Here is a 9862-nt window from a genome sequence, read left to right as displayed (position 1 = left end):
TGAATAAATAAATAAATAAATGTGTTTTGAGTTTAGAATTTGTTTTAAATGAAAACATTTAAAACAACTTTTTGTTGTTTTGAGTTTTCTTTATAATTTTTTTTTTTCAAAAATGCATTTTTAAAAACAGTAAAGAGAATGCGTCTTCATTATTTTAGAAAATTGAAAACTAAAAATGATTTGAAAACAACAAAGAGAACGCAACCTAATTTATATCCGTATTTATTCTCAGAACACCTCTCCGCTTTTTTCATGAAATTAAATATAAAAGTATGAAAATTTTTTAGGAAAGATTGCAAAAACTATTCTTGATACTTAAAAAAATATTTATAAATGACCAAAATATTCATTTAATGTTATGTTGTAAATTTTCCTTCCTTATTTAATCTTAATCAAATATTCATAAATAACCAAAATGCATTTATATTTAAAAGGTTTTTCTCTTTCTCTCTTTCTTTAGCGACCAAATTATTGCCATTGTCATCACCCTTGTTATCTTTCATTGATTTTTTTTTTTCTTCCCTTATTCTCTTGGAACTCAATCGCATCTACCTTTATCACTGTCTGTGCAACCACCATCACTAATAGCCTTGCTCTTATTTGATGTAAGATAACTCATTTTTTTTTTCTTCTTCTTCTTCTTCTTTCTATTTTCAACAATCATACCTAAACGAACTTATCTAGTTTGACGAAACTTTGCAAATCATCTAGGTTTAATTACAAACCTAGAACCCAGCAAAACCTAGTGGTGATCGGCGATCGATAACCATTGGATGTTTTTTTTTTTTATTATTATTTCTAAAATTAGAGGAGAAAAAAGACAAAGAAGAGAAAGAGAAAATAAAAGGTAAAATTATCATTTTGTTCATTTGTTTAATAATAAGGGAGGTTGTTATTATTTTTGAAACTTGAGAAATAGTTCTTGCAATTATATCAAACTTCATGGGTGGTTAAAAGAAAAAAAAGATAAACTTGTTTGCTTTTTTTTTGATAAATAGTAAATTCCATTAGTTATAACTTGCAAGCCTTTTAATTTAAAGCGAAACTCTTTTATTTTTTTTTTTTTATCTAAAGTAGTTTTAACATATCTTTTAAAAGATTCTAATTGTGCTTTAAAAGAAAATTGTATTTTTAATTAAAAAAAACGACTCTACTTATAAAGTATCATATTTGGGTTTTAAAATTTATTTAATTTAAAGATGGTACATTAATTAGAACGAACGTAAAGCTGTACAGTGATAATTAAATATTAAAGCAGTTGTTTAATTAGTTTAAAACATGATAAATAAGTAATTAGCAACAAAAACCTTAAATAGGTCAAAAGTTAGGCTTTCTGCCATTGCCAACTCGCAAATTAAGATTAAAAAACTGAGAAGCATTCACCAAACCTTGCTGTTTATGACGAAGAAATGCTGCAATCCTGCCAAACTAACCTGCCTTTGTTGGCTTCCCTTACCGGGAAGCCCACTGATTATGGAAAATCGTGTCTTTATTTCCTTTCTTTTTGTCATATACGTACGAGACATCTATCCAGTAGATTAAAAATCTCTCTCGAGGGTTGGAGGGGCACAGGAAGATTTGTGGGTCAGAATGCCTAACTAGCTAGTGGAAATTCAAGGCTATATATGTTTAACTTCTTCTAGTTAGACGCGTTTGGCATTGAGTTAGGAAAAATAAGTTAGGTGAGGAGAATGTGAGATCAGTGGTGTAAGCACCCTCGCCCGGATATCCCCAACCACCCGGACTACCCGAACGGGAGCGCCTACGGGAGTAGAAAAGAATGAGACATCAGACAAAAACCACCCCGGCATGCATACTCAAATATGAGAGCAACGGAAGTGAAGAAAAACACATGCATGCACTACGGGTACCCCGCTAACACAGCGGTCACAAGATAAATAAACAAACACAAACTCCTGTGCCGAAATACACAAGACTCGAGAAAAGACCTGGCACAGTACGAAATAATAGAGTAAATTCTACCTAGACATCAGAGTGGATAGGGATTGACGAGACTGCCTGTACACCACACCGACTCTGCCGTTAAAGTTGACTCCCTTGCTATGGCCCACGCCGCCACTACCTGGAATGATGGAAAGCAAGGTGAGTCGAGAGACTCAGCAAGCATAAGGAAAAGAAAGGCTGTAGGCCGAGTATAACCAGAAAACTCTCCCCAAAATAAACCCCCAGGTACACACAAGCCATGAGACACTACAACACAACAGCTCAATAGCATAACAAAATAAAAGCACATACCGGTCCTTGGGGCCCACATAAGACACTTGGCACCCAAGTCCCATACCAACCTGCCGCTGCCCTGAAAGGCAACAAATGTCTCCACAAACCTGCGCGCGCTGTCCCAGGCCGGTACTCCCGTCACCTGTATCCGTCGGTACTCCCGACAACCGAGCCATAGGCTCCCTCGGAACGGTACTCCCGTCCGAGAACTAAATACTACCAGTATCCATGCAATGCACATAGAAATGCAATGGCGTAGTGAGCATCAACGTGATACAAGGCGCCCATACATCCAGGCATCAGGCCATGCTCCGCCCACATAGTAAACCACACGCCATGCATATGCTCGCACTGGATGCAACCTAACCAAACTAGAATGACCGTGTCCAAGCATTCTCAATAAATGGATATCCCAATATGCATCCCGTACCCATGTGCATATCAAATCATGAATAGTAATACAATGTATCTAATCATGCAGTAAATCACATACCGGCAGAGCTAGTCAGCAGTGCCCGGCACCGGTCAACGGCCAGTGACTAGGGGTGTCCACCCGACGGTCCACATCAGGGCCGTACCATAGTCTACCCCAACGTCACCAACAACCGACCCTTGCCCCACTGCTCGATAGCTCTAACCGAACCATAAATAAATTTGAGAAAAAACTGTAAATAAATCCAATAAAATCGTAATTAAACCCTCACGTCTAGGAACCTAGTCCCCAAACTGGTTCAGCATCATTCCCGAAAGGAGTGGGGGCGGTACAAACCCCCGTAGGCTCACAACGAATAAAATTATAGAAGTCTCGGATTTAATTTAAATTAAAACAAATGAATAATAGTTCAACCAATAAGGCAATGTGCCGAATTAAAGTAAGGGAGGTGATAAAATACAAGAAATCACGGGGTCTTCCACGGGAATTAAAGATCAGGAAAAGAGGGTTAAGAGCTTGCCTTTACACGGCCGCTCCTTGCTTTTCTTGCGCACCCGCTGTTAAGTAAAACGTTTCCTGATAATAAATAAAATCGCAGCTTTAATTAAATAAATCTACCGTGTAATATAATTAATTTAGCCATCTAAAATCCCACGTAAGCGCACCACAATTAATATCTCAACGAGTCTCATATTTATTTTAAATTAAATCACGCTAATAAAATCCTCGAAGCCAGCTTAATAAATTAAATTTAAATCAACGACTCAAAATTCTATAATTAATAAACGAGCCGAAACAGACGAATGGAGGGTATAAAATATGAGAAATCACAGGGTTTCTCACAGGAATTAAAGAATACGAGGAAATGATTAGGAACTTGCCTGAAACTAGCTGATTCCGACCTCTCTCAAGCTCCCGATGCAAATTAAATCATTTCCTAACAAATAACACAATCGGGACCCAAATTAATTAATTTTAATCGCGTAAAATTTATAATTTAAACACGTAGTACTTCTACTAATTTTTACCCACGTACCTGATCACTTCCTCTGCCGAAAAATTCCAAAATCCCTTTATTTTTTCATATTTTTTCCTCTTCTTTTATTTTCTTCTCCTTTTTTCTTCTTCTTCTTCTTCTTCTTCTTCTTCTTCCTCTTCCGCGCCCACTGCTCCAGCGCCTTCTCCTTCTCCTTCTTCTCTTCTTCTTTCCTTTCTTCTTTCTTTTCTTCTTCTTCCTTTCTTCTTCTCCTTCTTCTTCCTTTCTTCCTCTCCTCTGTTCTTCTCCCAGCGGCCACTCCTGTTCATCGTCTTCCCCACGCACCCAGGCAGCCTGCAACAGCGCATGGCCGCGGCCGGCCTTCGCCATCCGGCCCTCCGCTGGTCGCCGGGCCTGCCTCCGGCCATCACCGCGCGCCACCGCGCCTATCCGCCCGCCGCCCTGCTGCTTCGCTTACCCATGGCCGCGGCTGGGTGCTCGGCTGCCATGGCCGAGCTCTCGGCCAGCTCCCATGGCCGCTCTACACCTCGCCTCTCTCTCCCTCTCTCGGTCTCTCCCTCTCTCTCTCCCTCAGCCGAGCCCTCTCACTCTCAGCTCCCTCTGATCTCTATCTCTCACTCTCTGCTCCTCTGTTTAATTTTTCAGAGAGTGGTACTGTGCAAAGCTTGGCCTCCAAGCTTACACGCACAGCCACTCGTTTAATCAAATTAATTGATTTAATTAATTAATTTAATTTAATCTTTTATTGATATTATTATTATCATTATTATTATTTTGGTTAAATAATTATCCCTATTATTTTTGGGATATTACAATTCTCCCCTCCTTAATAGAATTTCGTCCTCGAAATTCGCGCTCAGTCCATGTCCTCAAGATACACTCACAATTCTCATGATATTACTCATCAACATTTCTGGAACATTCCATATCATCATTTTCCAGTTCCCATTGACTTAACACACTAGCACAACTTCACAATCCATCACCTCATTGGGACCACATTATGACCACTAATACCTTAACCGACTTAACGAACGTCATCCATCATATTACACGCACTGACGTGGTTCGCCTATTACAACATCATAACTCAATCGGTCCCCGAAGCTATCTCGACCACATATCAACCTAAAGGTAACTCAAAATTCAGAGATATTTAATCTCAATAATAAACCGATCCACAACCCAAGGCTCAATGCAAATACAACTAACATCAAGTGCAACCGGTAGTGATTGGAGTGGAACCATCCTCAAATAGGACGAAAGGCTAATACTCAGTAACGTGACCTGAACCTGCCACGTACTTATGATCCATGGAAACATGGAAACGATACGACATACTCAATCAAGGGTTCAGCAGTAATATCCTTTAGTCTGACTTTTGCCAACTGATTCTTAACCAGATACACAACATTTTCTCGGTAATATTTTCTCCCATAATTTGCCGTGAATGCTCGGGGTTCCATCAATAAGTAGGGGTAATCATTTAATTAGGACTATCAAAAATAAACGTTCTCCACTCAATACATCTCGTGATCTAAAATGTCACCCAATAGTCTCCCCTCCTTAAAGGAATCGACCTACCCACGATGACTTATTTAGTGACCACCCAACCTTAGTCTGGTCTTGCTGCTGATCTTAATTCCAAATAGCTAATTGGTCATACCTCCTCTTGATTGCTAAATACTAACCTTGACCTCCTCAAGACTTTACATGGTAGCTGGGACTCGGTGTTATCTGCTCTGTAGCCTGAGCGACTAAAAACACCTCACCGTATCAGGAACTATTCCATTCCCACGACATCTCATAAGTCGCCTCAAAAACGAAAAGCAACCTAAAGATGTGGGTTAAGCGTTCCTCTGACTGGCATAACAAGCCATCTCATGTTTCTGCCGATGTACCACTTGACCAGCACCCAAAGGAGTCTCATCTCCTCACTCGGTCAATAACCGACCCTAGGGCATGTGGTCCGTAATCAGTACCGCGCGTACTCATAGCAACCACTACCCTTACAGCAAAACCCAACAGTTACTTAACCCTATAACTAACTTCGGTCCTAGCCATACACCTTGGTATCTCCCACCACATCAAAGCTTAGAGGGTTTTTTTTTTTTTATTTTTTTATTTCTAATTCACTTTATCAAAGACGCTCCACAGCAATCCAAAATGTCTACTATCACCTTTGCTTTACCCTATTTATTACAAAATCTCACAACCTTAGTCTTTCGACACGCCAATCGCGGCGTCACCTGAACTCTACTTCACCTGTGAGAACTAAAGACCTATACCCTCTTTAGGTCGTGATGCTAAATCTCCAAATAACATAACCACTGTAAACTCCAAGTCCATAATTCCAGTAATAGTCCCTCGGTTACTTCCCATCATAGATCTCTCTTGGAATAAGATCGACCCTAGCCTTATCGTAAATACATTCACACCTGGCACACATCTCGGTGCCTACGGATCTACTGTTTACCATCGGACTCCTATAGCACATTTTCACATGGTGGGACCTTCCCGTATCACTCCTGGCAAAATTCAATCATGAACCTCCAGGTCACATTCTACTACGACCTCATTACATAATACCCTCAAACATTGCATATGATGTTTCTCACATAATTCTCATCCTTATAAAACTCGTAATTTACAACCACACATTTGCATTACAGCCCCCTACCAATCATACTAACTAAAACTCCCCTCGTCACCCTTGGCAACCGAGATAACTTCATCTTCCAAGTAGGCTAAGTCCTCATTGCTAGCTATGCTAGAGCCGGGTTCAACAGGTCCCTCTAGTGGCTATGACGACACCCTCACAGTGGCTTTGACTGAGTGCCAGGTAGTGCTTCAATCCCGAGCACATCCTATATCGCCCCCTGATAAGGTTCCCAAATGACAACTTGTTACCTTACAGCCCTAGCAAAATATCATAATGGGAACAAAGTCTCACATCATTCATCACTACTTTAGTCAGTCGCCTCCACATGTCCTTCATGTGCTCACGGGCGAACAAGACTTGTCTCTAACAGTTCCCAAAAGATCTCGTGGATCATCTCTTGAGACAACTCGTCAAGTCGATACACATAACCCACTAGGTACTCCTCTTCGTCTTGCCCGCCTCCCCATCCAGAAGCAAACTCCTGTTCCTACCCTAACGTGCACTTATCACCTTTGCACGATATTAATTGGGACACAATCTCTCACACGAACCAGCAAAACTTAACTGGGACACAGCCTAACCCTATTCGATTCGTCTAGACCTCTCTAACTCTACCCAACAACTTTGGTGTACAGGAACTCGTCCTCAAAAACTGACTCAAACTACGCTCTGATACCAACATTGTAAGCACCCCCGCCCGGATATCCCCAACCACCCGGACTACCCGAACGGGAGCGCCTACGGGAGTAGAAAAGAATGAGACATCAGACAAAAACCACCCCGGCATGCATACTCAAATATGAGAGCAACGGAAGTGAAGAAAAACACATGCATGCACTACGGGTACCCCGCTAACACAGCGGTCACAAGATAAATAAACAAACACAAACTCCTGTGCCGAAATACACAAGACTCGAGAAAAGACCTGGCACAGTACGAAATAATAGAGTAAATTCTACCTAGACATCAGAGTGGATAGGGATTGACGAGACTGCCTGTACACCACACCGACTCTGCCGTTAAAGTTGACTCCCTTGCTATGGCCCACGCCGCCACTACCTGGAATGATGGAAAGCAAGGTGAGTCGAGAGACTCAGCAAGCATAAGGAAAAGAAAGGCTGTAGGCCGAGTATAACCAGAAAACTCTCCCCAAAATAAACCCCCAGGTACACACAAGCCATGAGACACTACAACACAACAGCTCAATAGCATAACAAAATAAAAGCACATACCGGTCCTTGGGGCCCACATAAGACACTTGGCACCCAAGTCCCATACCAACCTGCCGCTGCCCTGAAAGGCAACAAATGTCTCCACAAACCTGCGCGCGCTGTCCCAGGCCGGTACTCCCGTCACCTGTATCCGTCGGTACTCCCGACAACCGAGCCATAGGCTCCCTCGGAACGGTACTCCCGTCCGAGAACTAAATACTACCAGTATCCATGCAATGCACATAGAAATGCAATGGCGTAGTGAGCATCAACGTGATACAAGGCGCCCATACATCCAGGCATCAGGCCATGCTCCGCCCACATAGTAAACCACACGCCATGCATATGCTCGCACTGGATGCAACCTAACCAAACTAGAATGACCGTGTCCAAGCATTCTCAATAAATGGATATCCCAATATGCATCCCGTACCCATGTGCATATCAAATCATGAATAGTAATACAATGTATCTAATCATGCAGTAAATCACATACCGGCAGAGCTAGTCAGCAGTGCCCGGCACCGGTCAACGGCCAGTGACTAGGGGTGTCCACCCGACGGTCCACATCAGGGCCGTACCATAGTCTACCCCAACGTCACCAACAACCGACCCTTGCCCCACTGCTCGATAGCTCTAACCGAACCATAAATAAATTTGAGAAAAAACTGTAAATAAATCCAATAAAATCGTAATTAAACCCTCACGTCTAGGAACCTAGTCCCCAAACTGGTTCAGCATCATTCCCGAAAGGAGTGGGGGCGGTACAAACCCCCGTAGGCTCACAACGAATAAAATTATAGAAGTCTCGGATTTAATTTAAATTAAAACAAATGAATAATAGTTCAACCAATAAGGCAATGTGCCGAATTAAAGTAAGGGAGGTGATAAAATACAAGAAATCACGGGGTCTTCCACGGGAATTAAAGATCAGGAAAAGAGGGTTAAGAGCTTGCCTTTACACGGCCGCTCCTTGCTTTTCTTGCGCACCCGCTGTTAAGTAAAACGTTTCCTGATAATAAATAAAATCGCAGCTTTAATTAAATAAATCTACCGTGTAATATAATTAATTTAGCCATCTAAAATCCCACGTAAGCGCACCACAATTAATATCTCAACGAGTCTCATATTTATTTTAAATTAAATCACGCTAATAAAATCCTCGAAGCCAGCTTAATAAATTAAATTTAAATCAACGACTCAAAATTCTATAATTAATAAACGAGCCGAAACAGACGAATGGAGGGTATAAAATATGAGAAATCACAGGGTTTCTCACAGGAATTAAAGAATACGAGGAAATGATTAGGAACTTGCCTGAAACTAGCTGATTCCGACCTCTCTCAAGCTCCCGATGCAAATTAAATCATTTCCTAACAAATAACACAATCGGGACCCAAATTAATTAATTTTAATCGCGTAAAATTTATAATTTAAACACGTAGTACTTCTACTAATTTTTACCCACGTACCTGATCACTTCCTCTGCCGAAAAATTCCAAAATCCCTTTATTTTTTCATATTTTTTCCTCTTCTTTTATTTTCTTCTCCTTTTTTCTTCTTCTTCTTCTTCTTCTTCTTCTTCCTCTTCCGCGCCCACTGCTCCAGCGCCTTCTCCTTCTCCTTCTTCTCTTCTTCTTTCCTTTCTTCTTTCTTTTCTTCTTCTTCCTTTCTTCTTCTCCTTCTTCTTCCTTTCTTCCTCTCCTCTGTTCTTCTCCCAGCGGCCACTCCTGTTCATCGTCTTCCCCACGCACCCAGGCAGCCTGCAACAGCGCATGGCCGCGGCCGGCCTTCGCCATCCGGCCCTCCGCTGGTCGCCGGGCCTGCCTCCGGCCATCACCGCGCGCCACCGCGCCTATCCGCCCGCCGCCCTGCTGCTTCGCTTACCCATGGCCGCGGCTGGGTGCTCGGCTGCCATGGCCGAGCTCTCGGCCAGCTCCCATGGCCGCTCTACACCTCGCCTCTCTCTCCCTCTCTCGGTCTCTCCCTCTCTCTCTCCCTCAGCCGAGCCCTCTCACTCTCAGCTCCCTCTGATCTCTATCTCTCACTCTCTGCTCCTCTGTTTAATTTTTCAGAGAGTGGTACTGTGCAAAGCTTGGCCTCCAAGCTTACACGCACAGCCACTCGTTTAATCAAATTAATTGATTTAATTAATTAATTTAATTTAATCTTTTATTGATATTATTATTATCATTATTATTATTTTGGTTAAATAATTATCCCTATTATTTTTGGGATATTACAAGTGGCTTAAGTTGATTACATTATTATCATGTGATAAATATTAAGTTGAGATGAATTTTGGCTATTAATATGATAAA

The sequence above is a fragment of the Diospyros lotus genome, chromosome 4 (assembly GCF_014633365.1).
Source record: "Diospyros lotus cultivar Yz01 chromosome 4, ASM1463336v1, whole genome shotgun sequence".
Lineage (NCBI taxonomy): Eukaryota > Viridiplantae > Streptophyta > Magnoliopsida > Ericales > Ebenaceae > Diospyros > Diospyros lotus.
This window is presented reverse-complemented; position numbering follows the sequence as displayed.